The 14,864-nt window shown below is 37.1% G+C and overlaps 12 non-coding genes across 12 annotated transcripts; all 12 read right to left on the bottom strand.

Annotated features, from left to right (window-relative positions):
* Nucleotides 1–1,104: 1,104 nt before the first annotated feature.
* trnap-ugg (transfer RNA proline (anticodon UGG)) lies at nucleotides 1,105–1,176 on the bottom strand. The gene has a single exon. It is a non-coding gene; the product is annotated as a tRNA-Pro (tRNA).
* A 283-nt stretch (nucleotides 1,177–1,459) lies between these two features.
* trnap-agg (transfer RNA proline (anticodon AGG)) lies at nucleotides 1,460–1,531 on the bottom strand. The gene has a single exon. It is a non-coding gene; the product is annotated as a tRNA-Pro (tRNA).
* A 1,171-nt stretch (nucleotides 1,532–2,702) lies between these two features.
* trnap-agg (transfer RNA proline (anticodon AGG)) lies at nucleotides 2,703–2,774 on the bottom strand. Its single transcript has one exon. It is a non-coding gene; the product is annotated as a tRNA-Pro (tRNA).
* Nucleotides 2,775–4,479: 1,705 nt separating this feature from the next.
* On the bottom strand, nucleotides 4,480–4,551 carry trnap-ugg (transfer RNA proline (anticodon UGG)). The gene has a single exon. It is a non-coding gene; the product is annotated as a tRNA-Pro (tRNA).
* Nucleotides 4,552–5,723: 1,172 nt separating this feature from the next.
* On the bottom strand, nucleotides 5,724–5,795 carry trnap-agg (transfer RNA proline (anticodon AGG)). The gene has a single exon. It is a non-coding gene; the product is annotated as a tRNA-Pro (tRNA).
* An 817-nt stretch (nucleotides 5,796–6,612) lies between these two features.
* On the bottom strand, nucleotides 6,613–6,684 carry trnap-ugg (transfer RNA proline (anticodon UGG)). The gene has a single exon. It is a non-coding gene; the product is annotated as a tRNA-Pro (tRNA).
* Nucleotides 6,685–7,502: 818 nt separating this feature from the next.
* trnap-ugg (transfer RNA proline (anticodon UGG)) lies at nucleotides 7,503–7,574 on the bottom strand. Its single transcript has one exon. It is a non-coding gene; the product is annotated as a tRNA-Pro (tRNA).
* Nucleotides 7,575–8,746: 1,172 nt separating this feature from the next.
* Nucleotides 8,747–8,818, bottom strand: trnap-agg (transfer RNA proline (anticodon AGG)). Its single transcript has one exon. It is a non-coding gene; the product is annotated as a tRNA-Pro (tRNA).
* A 1,706-nt stretch (nucleotides 8,819–10,524) lies between these two features.
* trnap-ugg (transfer RNA proline (anticodon UGG)) lies at nucleotides 10,525–10,596 on the bottom strand. Its single transcript has one exon. It is a non-coding gene; the product is annotated as a tRNA-Pro (tRNA).
* A 1,174-nt stretch (nucleotides 10,597–11,770) lies between these two features.
* Nucleotides 11,771–11,842, bottom strand: trnap-agg (transfer RNA proline (anticodon AGG)). Its single transcript has one exon. It is a non-coding gene; the product is annotated as a tRNA-Pro (tRNA).
* Nucleotides 11,843–12,659: 817 nt separating this feature from the next.
* On the bottom strand, nucleotides 12,660–12,731 carry trnap-agg (transfer RNA proline (anticodon AGG)). Its single transcript has one exon. It is a non-coding gene; the product is annotated as a tRNA-Pro (tRNA).
* Nucleotides 12,732–13,548: 817 nt separating this feature from the next.
* On the bottom strand, nucleotides 13,549–13,620 carry trnap-ugg (transfer RNA proline (anticodon UGG)). Its single transcript has one exon. It is a non-coding gene; the product is annotated as a tRNA-Pro (tRNA).
* Between the last annotated feature and the right edge of the window lie 1,244 nt (nucleotides 13,621–14,864).

Below are 14,864 nucleotides of genomic sequence, written 5' to 3'. Positions count from 1 at the left end.
CGTGGAGATCTTTCACTAACCTACTGTTCAAGTTAAAGTTCAGTGGGTTCAATATAATTGGGAGTTGGCTTAAAGAGAATGTTTTTCTTGGGTCTTTATCAAATGAATAATAGGCTGTGTGTCAAGAAAACCCCAACTAGTCAGGTTGTCCTTTCATTTGATTGATGTGCTTATCATACTTGGGAAACGCACATCTCAACAATGATTGTATCTTGGGCTCGTCCGGGATTTGAACCCGGGACCTCTCACACCCTAAGCGAGAATCATATTCCTAGACCAACGAGCCACATTTATAAATTTACGTTCATCAGGAAACTAAAAAATTCAAGCCATAACTTCCACAGTTTATTATGTTGTCCTAAGATAAAAAAGAGGCTATGTTTAATTTTGTATTGTTGATTTAGTTAGTATTTTTGACAACCAGCTAGTAACCTTGTTCTTTTCAATCAACATGGCAATCCTTTGAGGATCATTATCAAGATTTCCATGACATTGAGTGTATATGTTATGCTCATGTATGTAACAAGAACATGAGGTCCTTACTCTTTGATTTTTAGTTCACAGTAGATTTAAAACACTAAAGGGTTGGTACATAAACAAGATTTGGTTGAGGGAAGAATTCATGTTTGAGTGAGGTTGTGTTGCAAATGATTGAGTTACTCTATAGTTAAAAATAATTCTCCTCATTTTACCTTTATTATTTATATTAAGTGACTTTAGAACAAGTACTTTTTAGCAATGAAAGCTGGGCTTGTCTGGGATTTGAACCCAGTATTTCTTGCACCCAAAGAGATAACCATACTCCTAGACCAACGAGCCTCTTGTTTTAGACTTCAAAAATAATGAAACTCAAGGGTGACCTTTTCATCTGGTATTATCTACCAGCAAACGTGGAGATCTTTCACTAACCGACTGTTCATGTTAAAGTTCTGTGGGTTCAATATAATTGGGAGTCGGCGGAAAGAGAATGATTTTCCTGGGTCTTTATCAAATGAATAATAGGGTGTGTGTGAAGGAAACCCAAACTTGTCAGGTTTTTTTTCCCACTTCATTTATGTCTTATTCATACTTGGCAAGAACACATTTCAACAAAGAGTTTATCCAGGGCTTGTCCGGGATTTGAACCCGGGACCTCTCGCACCCAAAGCGAGAATCATACTCCTAGACCAACGAGCCTCTTATATAATTCTTCAAAATGTATGAAACTCAGGGATGACATTTTGATCTGGTATTACCAAATAGCAAATGTGGAGAGTCTTTCACTAACCTACTGGTCAAGTTAAAGTTCAGTGGGTTCAATATAATTGGGAGTTGGCTTAAAGAGAATGTTTTTCTTGGGTCTTCATCAAATGAATAATAGGCTGTGTGAAGAAAACCCCAACTTGTCAGGTTGTTCTTTCACTTGATTGATGTGTAAATCATACTTGGCAAACACACATCTCAACAATGATTGTATCTTGGGCTCGTCCGGGACTTGAACCCGGGACCTCTCGCACCCTAAGCGAGAATCATACTCCTAGACCAACGAGCCACGTTATAAATGATAGGTTCTCCAGGAAACTAAAAAATTCAAGCCAAAACTTCCACAGTTTATTATGTTGTCCTAAGATAAAAAAGAGGCTATGTTTCATTTTGTATTGTTGATTTAGTTAGTATTTTTGACAACCAGCTAGTGACCTTGTTCTTTTCAATCAACATGGCAATCCTTTGAGGATCATTGTCAAGATTTCCATGACATTGTGTGTATCTGTTATGCTCGTGTATGTAACAAGAACATTTTGTCCTTACTCTTTGATTTTTAGTACACAGTAGATTTAAAAAACCTAAAGAGTTGGCATAGAAACAAGATTTAGTTAAGGGAAAAATTTAATGTTTGAGTGAGGTTGTGTTGCAAATGATTGAGTTCCTCTTTGAATAGAACTCATTCTCCTCAATTGCCCTTTATTTATATGAAGTGACTTCAGAACAAGTACTTTCTAGCAATGAAGGCTGTGCTCGACTGGGATTTGAACCCCGTATCTCTTGCACCCAAAGCGATAACCATGTTCCTAGACCAATGACCCTCTTGTATATGTCTTCAAAATTCATGAAACTCAGGGATGACCTTTTCATCTGGTATTACCAACTAGCAAACGTGGAGATCTTTCACTAACCTACTGTTCAAGTTAAAGTTCAGTGGGTTCAATATAATTGGGAGTTGGCTTAAAGAGAATGTTTTTCCTGGGTCTTTATCAAATGAATAATAGGCTGTGTGTGAAGGAAACCCCAACTTGTCAGGTTTTTTTTCCACTTCATTTATGTCTTATTCAAACTTGGCAAGAACACATGTCAACAAAGAGTTTATCTAGGGCTCGTCCGGGATTTGAACCCAGTACCTCTCGCACCCAAAGAGAGAATCATACTCCTAGACCAACGAGCCTCTTGTATAACTCTTCAAAATGTATGAAACTCAGGGATGACATTTTGATCTGGTATTACCAAATAGCAAATGTGGAGAGTATTTCACTAACCTACTGGTCAAGTTAAAGTTCAGTGGGTTCAATATAATTGGGAGTTGGCTTAAAGAGAATGTTTTTCTTGGGTCTTCATCAAATGAATAATAGGCTGTGTGAAGAAAACCCCTACTTGTCAGGTTGTTCTTTCACTTGATTGATGTGTAAATCATACTTGGCAAACACACAAATCAACAATGATTGTATCTTGGGCTCATCCGGGATTTGAACCCGGGACCTCTCGCACCCTAAGCGAGAATCATACTCCTAGACCAACGAGCCACGTTATAAATGATAGGTTCTCCAGGAAACTAAAAAATTCAAGCCAAAACTTCCACAGTTTATTATGTTGTCCTAAGATAAAAAAGAGGCTATGTTTCATTTTGTATTGTTGATTTAGTTAGTATTTTTGACAACCAGCTAGTGACCTTGTTCTTTTCAATCAACATGGCAATCCTCTGAGGATCATTGTCAAGATTTCCATGACATTGTGTGTATCTGTTATGCTCGTGTATGTAACAAGAACATTTTGTCCTTACTCTTTGATTTTTAGTACACAGTAGATTTAAAAAACCTAAAGAGTTGGCATAGAAACAAGATTTAGTTAAGGGAAAAATTTAATGTTTGAGTGAGGTTGTGTTGCAAATGATTGAGTTCCTCTTTGAATAGAACTCATTCTCCTCAATTGCCCTTTATTTATATTAAGTGACTTCAGAACAAGTACTTTCTAGCAATGAAGGCTGTTCTCGACTGGGATTTGAACCCCGTATCTCTTGCACCCAAAGCGATAACCATGTTCCTAGACCAATGACCCTATTGTATATGTCTTCAAAATTCATGAAACTCAGGGATGACCTTTTCATCTGGTATTACCAACTAGCAAACGTGGAGATCTTTCACTAACCTACTGTTCAAGTTAAAGTTCAGTGGGTTCAATATAATTGGGAGTTGGCTTAAAGAGAATGTTTTTCTTGGGTCTTTATCAAATGAATAATAGGCTGTGTGTCAAGAAAACCCCAACTAGTCAGGTTGTCCTTTCATTTGATTGATGTGCTTATCATACTTGGGAAACGCACATCTCAACAATGATTGTATCTTGGGCTCGTCCGGGATTTGAACCCGGGACCTCTCAAACCCTAAGCGAGAATCATATTCCTAGACTAACGAGCCAAATTTATAAATTTACGTTCATCAGGAAACTAAAAAATTCAAGCCATAACTTCCACAGTTTATTATGTTGTCCTAAGATAAAAAACAGGCTATGTTTAATTTTGTATTGTTGATTTAGTTAGTATTTTTGACAACCAGCTAGTAACCTTGTTCTTTTCAATCAACATGGCAATCCTTTGAGGATCATTATCAAGATTTCCATGACATTGAGTGTATATGTTATGCTCATGTATGTAACAAGAACATGAGGTCCTTACTCTTTGATTTTTAGTTCACAGTAGATTTAAAACACTAAAGGGTTGGTACATAAACAAGATTTGGTTGAGGGAAGAATTCATGTTTGAGTGAGGTTGTGTTGCAAATGATTGAGTTGCTCTATAGTTAAAAATAATTCTCCTCATTTTACCTTTATTATTTATATTAAGTGACTTTAGAACAAGTACTTTTTAGCAATGAAAGCTGGGCTTGTCTGTGATTTGAACCCAGTATTTCTTGCACCCAAAGAGATAACCATACTCTTAGACCAACGAGCCTCTTGTTTTAGACTTCAAAAATAATGAAACTCAAGGGTGACCTTTTCATCTGGTATTATCTACCAGCAAACGTGGAGATCTTTCACTAACCGACTGTTCATGTTAAAGTTCTGTGGGTTCAATATAATTGGGAGTCGGCGGAAAGAGAATGATTTTCCTGGGTCTTTATCAAATGAATAATAGGCTGTGTGTGAAGGAAACCCCAACTTGTCAGGTTTTTTTTCCACTTCATTTATGTCTTTTTCATACTTGGCAAGAACACATTTCAACAAAGAGTTTATCTAGGGCTCGTCCGGGATTTGAACCCGGGACCTCTCGCACCCAAAGCGAGAATCATACTCCTAGACCAACGAGCCTCTTGTATAACTCTTCAAAATGTATGAAACTCAGGGATGACATTTTGATCTGGTATTACCAAATAGCAAATGTGGAGAGTCTTGCACTAACCTACTGGTCAAGTTAAAGTTCAGTGGGTTCAATATAATTGGGAGTTGGCTTAAAGAGAATGTTTTTCTTGGGTCTTCATCAAATGAATAATAGGCTGTGTGAAGAAAACCCCAACTTGTCAGGTTGTTCTTTCACTAGATTGATGTTTAAATCATACTTGGCAAACACACATCTCAACAATGATTGTATCTTGGGCTCGTCCGGGATTTGAACCCGGGACCTCTCACACCCTAAGCGAGAATCATGCTCCTAGACCAACGTGCCACGTTATTAATGATAAGTTCTCCAGGAAACTAAAAAATTCAAGCCAAAACTTCCACAGTTTATTATGTTGTCCTAAGATAAAAAAGAGGCTATGTTTCATTTTGTATTGTTGATTTAGTTAGTATTTTTGACAACCAGCTAGTGACCTTGTTCTTTTCAATCAACATGGCAATCCTTTGAGGATCATTGTCAAGATTTCCATGACATTGAGTGTATCTGTTATGCTCGTGTATGTAACAAGAACATTTTGTCCTTACTCTTTGATTTTTAGTACACAGTAGATTTAAAAAACCTAAAGAGTTGGCATAGAAACAAGATTTAGTTGAGGGAAAAAAATAATGTTTGAGTGAGGTTGTGTTGCAAATGATTGAGTTCCTCTTTGAATAGAACTCATTCTCCTCAATTGCCCTTTTATTTATATTAAGTGACTTTAGAACAAGTACTATCTAGCAATGAAGGCTGTGCTCGACTGGGATTTGAACCCCGTATCTCTTGCACCCAAAGCGATAACCATGTTCCTAGACCAATGACCCTCTTGTATATGTCTTCAAAATTCATGAAACTCAGGGATGACCTTTTCATCTGGTATTACCAACTAGCAAACGTGGAGATCTTTCACTAACCTACTGTTCAAGTTAAAGTTCAGTGGGTTCAATATAATTGGGAGTTGGCTTAAAGAGAATGTTTTTCTTGGGTCTTTATCAAATGAATAATAGGCTGTGTGTCAAGAAAACCCCAACCAGTCAGGTTGTCCTTTCATTTCATTGATGTGCTTATCATACTTGGGAAACACACATCTCAACAATGATTGTATCCTGGGCTCGTCCGGGATTTGAACCCGGGACCTCTCGCACCCTAAGCGAGAATCATACTCCTAGACCAACGAGCCACATTTATAAATATAAGTTCATCAGGAAACTAAAAAATTCAAGCCAAAACTTCCACAGTTTATTATGTTGTCCTAAGATAAAAAAAGAGGCTATGTTTCATTTTGTATTGTTGATTTAGTTAGTATTTTTGACAACCAGCTAGTAACCTTGTTCTTTTCAATCAACATGGCAATCCTTTGAGGATCATTGTCAAGATGTCCATGACATTGAGTGTATCTGTTATGCTCGTGTATGTAACAAGAACATTTTGTCCTTACTCTTTGATTTTTAGTACACAGTAGATTTAAAAAACCTAAAGAGTTGGCATAGAAACAAGATTTAGTTGAGGGAAAAAATTAATGTTTGAGTGAGGTTGTGTTGCAAATGATTGAGTTCCTCTTTGAATAGAACTCATTCTCCTCAATTGCCCTTTATTTATATTAAGTGACTTCAGAACAAGTACTTTCTAGCAATGAAGGCTGTGCTCGACTGGGATTTGAACCCCGTATCTCTTGCACCCAAAGTGATAACCATGTTCCTAGACCAATGACCCTCTTGTATATGTCTTCAAAATTCATGAAACTCAGGGATGACCTTTTCATCTGGTATTACCAAGTAGCAAACGTGGAGATCTTTCACTAACCTACTGTTCAGGTTAAAGTTCAGTGGGTTCAATTTAATTGGGAGTTGACTTAAAGAGAATGTTTTTCTTGGGACTTTATCAAATGAATAATAGGCTGTGTGTCAAGAAAACCTAAACTAGTCAGGTTGTCCTTTCATTTGATTGATGTGCTTATCATACTTGGGAAACACACATCTCAACAATGATTATATCTTGGGCTCGTCCGGGATTTGAACCCGGGACCTCTCGCACCCAAAGCGAGAATCATACTCCTAGACCAACGAGCCACATTTATAAATATAAGTTCATCAGGAAACTAAAAAATTCAAGCCATAACTTCCACAGTTTATTATGTTGTCCTAAGATAAAAAAAGAGGCTATGTTTCATTTTGTATTGTTGATTTAGTTAGTATTTTTGACAACCAGCTAGTAACCTTGTTCTTTTCAATCAACATGGCAATCCTTTGAGGATCATTATCAAGATTTCCATGACATTGAGTGTATATGTTATGCTCATGTATGTAACAAGAACATGAGGTCCTTACTCTTTGATTTTTAGTTCACAGTAGATTTAAAACACTAAAGGGTTGGTACATAAACAAGATTTGGTTGAGGGAAGAATTCATGTTTGAGTGAGGTTGTGTTGCAAATGATTGAGTTGCTCTAAAGTTAAAAATAATTCTCCTCATTTTACCTTTATTATTTATATTAAGTGACTTTAGAACAAGTACTTTTTAGCAATGAAAGCTGGGCTTGTCTGTGATTTGAACCCAGTATTTCTTGCACCCAAAGAGATAACCATACTCCTAGACCAACGAGCCTCTTGTTTTAGACTTCAAAAATAATGAAACTCAAGGGTGACCTTTTCATCTGGTATTATCTACCAGCAAACGTGGAGATCTTTCACTAACCGACTGTTCATGTTAAAGTTCTGTGGGTTCAATATAATTGGGAGTCGGCGGAAAGAGAATGATTTTCCTGGGTCTTTATCAAATGAATAATAGGCTGTGTGTGAAGGAAACCCCAACTTGTCAGGTTTTTTTTCCACTTCATTTATGTCTTTTTCATACTTGGCAAGAACACATTTCAACAAAGAGTTTATCTAGGGCTCGTCCGGGATTTGAACCCGGGACCTCTCGCACCCAAAGCGAGAATCATACTCCTAGACCAACGAGCCTCTTGTATAACTCTTCAAAATGTATGAAACTCAGGGATGACATTTTGATCTGGTATTACCAAATAGCAAATGTGGAGAGTCTTTCACTAACCTACTGGTCAAGTTAAAGTTCAGTGGGTTCAATATAATTGGGAGTTGGCTTAAAGAGAATGTTTTTCTTGGGTCTTCATCAAATGAATAATAGGCTGTGTGAAGAAAACCCCAACTTGTCAGGTTGTTCTTTCACTAGATTGATGTTTAAATCATACTTGGCAAACACACATCTCAACAATGATTGTATCTTGGGCTCGTCCGGGATTTGAACCCGGGACCTCTCACACCCTAAGCGAGAATCATGCTCCTAGACCAACGTGCCACGTTATTAATGATAAGTTCTCCAGGAAACTAAAAAATTCAAGCCAAAACTTCCACAGTTTATTATGTTGTCCTAAGATAAAAAAGAGGCTATGTTTCATTTTGTATTGTTGATTTAGTTAGTATTTTTGACAACCAGCTAGTGACCTTGTTCTTTTCAATCAACATGGCAATCCTTTGAGGATCATTGTCAAGATTTCCATGACATTGAGTGTATCTGTTATGCTCGTGTATGTAACAAGAACATTTTGTCCTTACTCTTTGATTTTTAGTACACAGTAGATTTAAAAAACCTAAAGAGTTGGCATAGAAACAAGATTTAGTTGAGGGAAAAAAATAATGTTTGAGTGAGGTTGTGTTGCAAATGATTGAGTTCCTCTTTGAATAGAACTCATTCTCCTCAATTGCCCTTTTATTTATATTAAGTGACTTTAGAACAAGTACTATCTAGCAATGAAGGCTGTGCTCGACTGGGATTTGAACCCCGTATCTCTTGCACCCAAAGCGATAACCATGTTCCTAGACCAATGACCCTCTTGTATATGTCTTCAAAATTCATGAAACTCAGGGATGACCTTTTCATCTGGTATTACCAACTAGCAAACGTGGAGATCTTTCACTAACCTACTGTTCAAGTTAAAGTTCAGTGGGTTCAATATAATTGGGAGTTGGCTTAAAGAGAATGTTTTTCTTGGGTCTTTATCAAATGAATAATAGGCTGTGTGTCAAGAAAACCCCAACCAGTCAGGTTGTCCTTTCATTTCATTGATGTGCTTATCATACTTGGGAAACACACATCTCAACAATGATTGTATCCTGGGCTCGTCCGGGATTTGAACCCGGGACCTCTCGCACCCTAAGCGAGAATCATACTCCTAGACCAACGAGCCACATTTATAAATATAAGTTCATCAGGAAACTAAAAAATTCAAGCCAAAACTTCCACAGTTTATTATGTTGTCCTAAGATAAAAAAAGAGGCTATGTTTCATTTTGTATTGTTGATTTAGTTAGTATTTTTGACAACCAGCTAGTAACCTTGTTCTTTTCAATCAACATGGCAATCCTTTGAGGATCATTGTCAAGATGTCCATGACATTGAGTGTATCTGTTATGCTCGTGTATGTAACAAGAACATTTTGTCCTTACTCTTTGATTTTTAGTACACAGTAGATTTAAAAAACCTAAAGAGTTGGCATAGAAACAAGATTTAGTTGAGGGAAAAAATTAATGTTTGAGTGAGGTTGTGTTGCAAATGATTGAGTTCCTCTTTGAATAGAACTCATTCTCCTCAATTGCCCTTTATTTATATTAAGTGACTTCAGAACAAGTACTTTCTAGCAATGAAGGCTGTGCTCGACTGGGATTTGAACCCCGTATCTCTTGCACCCAAAGCGATAACCATGTTCCTAGACCAATGACCCTCTTGTATATGTCTTCAAAATTCATGAAACTCAGGGAAGACCTTTTCATCTGGTATTACCAAGTAGCAAACGTGGAGATCTTTCACTAACCTACTGTTCAGGTTAAAGTTCAGTGGGTTCAATTTAATTGGGAGTTGACTTAAAGAGAATGTTTTTCTTGGGACTTTATCAAATGAATAATAGGCTGTGTGTCAAGAAAACCTAAACTAGTCAGGTTGTCCTTTCATTTGATTGATGTGCTTATCATACTTGGGAAACACACATCTCAACAATGATTATATCTTGGGCTCGTCCGGGATTTGAACCTGGGACCTCTCGCACCCAAAGCGAGAATCATACTCCTAGACCAACGAGCCACATTTATAAATATAAGTTCATCAGGAAACTAAAAAATTCAAGCCATAACTTCCACAGTTTATTATGTTGTCCTAAGATAAAAAAGAGGCTATGTTTCATTTTGTATTGTTGATTTAGTTAGTATTTTTGACAACCAGCTAGTAACCTTGTTCTTTTCAATCAACATGGCAATCCTTTGAGGATCATTATCAAGATTTCCATGACATTGAGTGTATATGTTATGCTCATGTATGTAACAAGAACATGAGGTCCTTACTCTTTGATTTTTAGTTCACAGTAGATTTAAAACACTAAAGGGTTGGTACATAAACAAGATTTGGTTGAGGGAAGAATTCATGTTTGAGTGAGGTTGTGTTGCAAATGATTGAGTTGCTCTAAAGTTAAAAATAATTCTCCTCATTTTACCTTTATTATTTATATTAAGTGACTTTAGAACAAGTACTTTTTAGCAATGAAAGCTGGGCTTGTCTGTGATTTGAACCCAGTATTTCTTGCACCCAAAGAGATAACCATACTCCTAGACCAACGAGCCTCTTGTTTTAGACTTCAAAAATAATGAAACTCAAGGGTGACCTTTTCATCTGGTATTATCTACCAGCAAACGTGGAGATCTTTCACTAACCGACTGTTCATGTTAAAGTTCTGTGGGTTCAATATAATTGGGAGTCGGCGGAAAGAGAATGATTTTCCTGGGTCTTTATCAAATGAATAATAGGCTGTGTGTGAAGGAAACCCCAACTTGTCAGGTTTTTTTTCCACTTCATTTATGTCTTTTTCATACTTGGCAAGAACACATTTCAACAAAGAGTTTATCTAGGGCTCGTCCGGGATTTGAACCCGGGACCTCTCGCACCCAAAGCGAGAATCATACTCCTAGACCAACGAGCCTCTTGTATAACTCTTCAAAATGTATGAAACTCAGGGATGACATTTTGATCTGGTATTACCAAATAGCAAATGTGGAGAGTCTTTCACTAACCTACTGGTCAAGTTAAAGTTCAGTGGGTTCAATATAATTGGGAGTTGGCTTAAAGAGAATGTTTTTCTTGGGACTTTATCAAATGAATAATAGGCTGTGTGTCAAGAAAACCTAAACTAGTCAGGTTGTTCTTTCACTAGATTGATGTTTAAATCATACTTGGCAAACACACATCTCAACAATGATTGTATCTTGGGCTCGTCCGGGATTTGAACCCGGGACCTCTCACACCCTAAGCGAGAATCATGCTCCTAGACCAACGTGCCACGTTATTAATGATAAGTTCTCCAGGAAACTAAAAAATTCAAGCCAAAACTTCCACAGTTTATTATGTTGTCCTAAGATAAAAAAGAGGCTATGTTTCATTTTGTATTGTTGATTTAGTTAGTATTTTTGACAACCAGCTAGTGACCTTGTTCTTTTCAATCAACATGGCAATCCTTTGAGGATCATTGTCAAGATTTCCATGACATTGAGTGTATCTGTTATGCTCGTGTATGTAACAAGAACATTTTGTCCTTACTCTTTGATTTTTAGTACACAGTAGATTTAAAAAACCTAAAGAGTTGGCATAGAAACAAGATTTAGTTGAGGGAAAAAAATAATGTTTGAGTGAGGTTGTGTTGCAAATGATTGAGTTCCTCTTTGAATAGAACTCATTCTCCTCAATTGCCCTTTTATTTATATTAAGTGACTTTAGAACAAGTACTATCTAGCAATGAAGGCTGTGCTCGACTGGGATTAGAACCCCGTATCTCTTGCACCCAAAGCGATAACCATGTTCTTAGACCAATGACCCTCTTGTATATGTCTTCAAAATTCATGAAACTCAGGGATGACCTTTTCATCTGGTATTACCAACTAGCAAACGTGGAGATCTTTCACTAACCTACTGTTCAAGTTAAAGTTCAGTGGGTTCAATATAATTGGGAGTTGGCTTAAAGAGAATGTTTTTCTTGGGTCTTTATCAAATGAATAATAGGCTGTGTGTCAAGAAAACCCCAACTAGTCAGGTTGTCCTTTCATTTCATTGATGTGCTTATCATACTTGGGAAACACACATCTCAACAATGATTGTATCCTGGGCTCGTCCGGGATTTGAACCCGGGACCTCTCGCACCCTAAGCGAGAATCATACTCCTAGACCAACGAGCTACATTTATAAATATAAGTTCATCAGGAAACTAAAAAATTCAAGCCAAAACTTCCACAGTTTATTATGTTGTCCTAAGATAAAAAAAGAGGCTATGTTTCATTTTGTATTGTTGATTTAGTTAGTATTTTTGACAACCAGCTAGTAACCTTGTTCTTTTCAATCAACATGGCAATCCTTTGAGGATCATTGTCAAGATGTCCATGACATTGAGTGTATCTGTTATGCTCGTGTATGTAACAAGAACATTTTGTCCTTACTCTTTGATTTTTAGTACACAGTAGATTTAAAAAACCTAAAGAGTTGGCATAGAAACAAGATTTAGTTGAGGGAAAAAATTAATGTTTGAGTGAGGTTGTGTTGCAAATGATTGAGTTCCTCTTTGAATAGAACTCATTCTCCTCAATTGCCCTTTATTTATATTAAGTGACTTCAGAACAAGTACTTTCTAGCAATGAAGGCTGTGCTCGACTGGGATTTGAACCCCGTATCTCTTGCACCCAAAGCGATAACCATGTTCCTAGACCAATGACCCTCTTGTATATGTCTTCAAAATTCATGAAACTCAGGGATGACCTTTTCATCTGGTATTACCAAGTAGCAAACGTGGAGATCTTTCACTAACCTACTGTTCAGGTTAAAGTTCAGTGGGTTCAATTTAATTGGGAGTTGGCTTAAAGAGAATGTTTTTCTTGGGACTTTATCAAATGAATAATAGGCTGTGTGTCAAGAAAACCTAAACTAGTCAGGTTGTCCTTTCATTTGATTGATGTGCTTATCATACTTGGGAAACACACATCTCAACAATGATTATATCTTGGGCTCGTCCGGGATTTGAACCCGGGACCTCTCGCACCCTAAGCGAGAATCATACTCCTAGACCAACGAGCCACATTTATAAATATAAGTTCATCAGGAAACTAAAAAATTCAAGCCATAACTTCCACAGTTTATTATGTTGTCCTAAGATAAAAAAGAGGCTATGTTTCATTTTGTATTGTTGATTTAGTTAGTATTTTTGACAACCAGCTAGTAACCTTGTTCTTTTCAATCAACATGGCAATCCTTTGAGGATCATTATCAAGATTTCCATGACATTGAGTGTATATGTTATGCTCATGTATGTAACAAGAACATGAGGTCCTTACTCTTTGATTTTTAGTTCACAGTAGATTTAAACCACTAAAGGGTTGGTACATAAACAAGATTTGGTTGAGGGAAGAATTCATGTTTGAGTGAGGTTGTGTTGCAAATGATTGAGTTGCTCTAAAGTTAAAAATAATTCTCCTCATTTTACCTTTATTATTTATATTAAGTGACTTTAGAACAAGTACTTTTTAGCAATGAAAGCTGGGCTTGTCTGTGATTTGAACCCAGTATTTCTTGCACCCAAAGAGATAACCATACTCCTAGACCAACGAGCCTCTTGTTTTAGACTTCAAAAATAATGAAACTCAAGGGTGACCTTTTCATCTGGTATTATCTACCAGCAAACGTGGAGATCTTTCACTAACCGACTGTTCATGTTAAAGTTCTGTGGGTTCAATATAATTGGGAGTCGGCGGAAAGAGAATGATTTTCCTGGGTCTTTATCAAATGAATAATAGGCTGTGTGTGAAGGAAACCCCAACTTGTCAGGTTTTTTTTCCACTTCATTTATGTCTTTTTCATACTTGGCAAGAACACATTTCAACAAAGAGTTTATCTAGGGCTCGTCCGGGATTTGAACCCGGAACCTCTCGCACCCAAAGCGAGAATCATACTCCTAGACCAACGAGCCTCTTGTATAACTATTCAAAATGTATGAAACTCAGGGATGACATTTTGATCTGGTATTACCAAATAGCAAATGTGGAGAGTCTTTCACTAACCTACTGGTCAAGTTAAAGTTCAGTGGGTTCAATATAATTGGGAGTTGGCTTAAAGAGAATGTTTTTCTTGGGTCTTCATCAAATGAATAATAGGCTGTGTGAAGAAAACCCCAACTTGTCAGGTTGTTCTTTCACTAGATTGATGTTTAAATCATACTTGGCAAACACACATCTCAACAATGATTGTATCTTGGGCTCGTCCGGGATTTGAACCCGGGACCTCTCACACCCTAAGCGAGAATCATGCTCCTAGACCAACGTGCCACGTTATTAATGATAAGTTCTCCAGGAAACTAAAAAATTCAAGCCAAAACTTCCACAGTTTATTATGTTGTCCTAAGATAAAAAAGAGGCTATGTTTCATTATGTATTGTTGATTTAGTTAGTATTTTTGACAACCAGCTAGTGACCTTGTTCTTTTCAATCAACATGGCAATCCTTTGAGGATCATTGTCAAGATTTCCATGACATTGAGTGTATCTGTTATGCTCGTGTATGTAACAAGAACATTTTGTCCTTACTCTTTGATTTTTAGTACACAGTAGATTTAAAAAACCTAAAGAGTTGGCATAGAAACAAGATTTAGTTGAGGGAAAAAAATAATGTTTGAGTGAGGTTGTGTTGCAAATGATTGAGTTCCTCTTTGAATAGAACTCATTCTCCTCAATTGCCCTTTTATTTATATTAAGTGACTTTAGAACAAGTACTATCTAGCAATGAAGGCTGTGCTCGACTGGGATTTGAACCCCGTATCTCTTGCACCCAAAGCGATAACCATGTTCCTAGACCAATGACCCTCTTGTATATGTCTTCAAAATTCATGAAACTCAGGGATGACCTTTTCATCTGGTATTACCAACTAGCAAACGTGGAGATCTTTCACTAACCTACTGTTCAAGTTAAAGTTCAGTGGGTTCAATATAATTGGGAGTTGGCTTAAAGAGAATGTTTTTCTTGGGTCTTTATCAAATGAATAATAGGCTGTGTGTCAAGAAAACCCCAACTAGTCAGGTTGTCCTTTCATTTCATTGATGTGCTTATCATACTTGGGAAACACACATCTCAACAATGATTGTATCCTGGGATCGTCCGGGGTTTGAACCCGGGACCTCTCGCACCCTAAGCGAGAATCATACTCCTAGACCAACGAGCC

Source organism: Nothobranchius furzeri, chromosome 3 (genome assembly GCF_043380555.1).
Source record: "Nothobranchius furzeri strain GRZ-AD chromosome 3, NfurGRZ-RIMD1, whole genome shotgun sequence".
In the NCBI taxonomy this organism is placed as follows: domain Eukaryota; kingdom Metazoa; phylum Chordata; class Actinopteri; order Cyprinodontiformes; family Nothobranchiidae; genus Nothobranchius; species Nothobranchius furzeri.
Note: the sequence above shows the minus strand (reverse complement) of the source record. Positions and strands in the feature narration are given on the sequence as shown.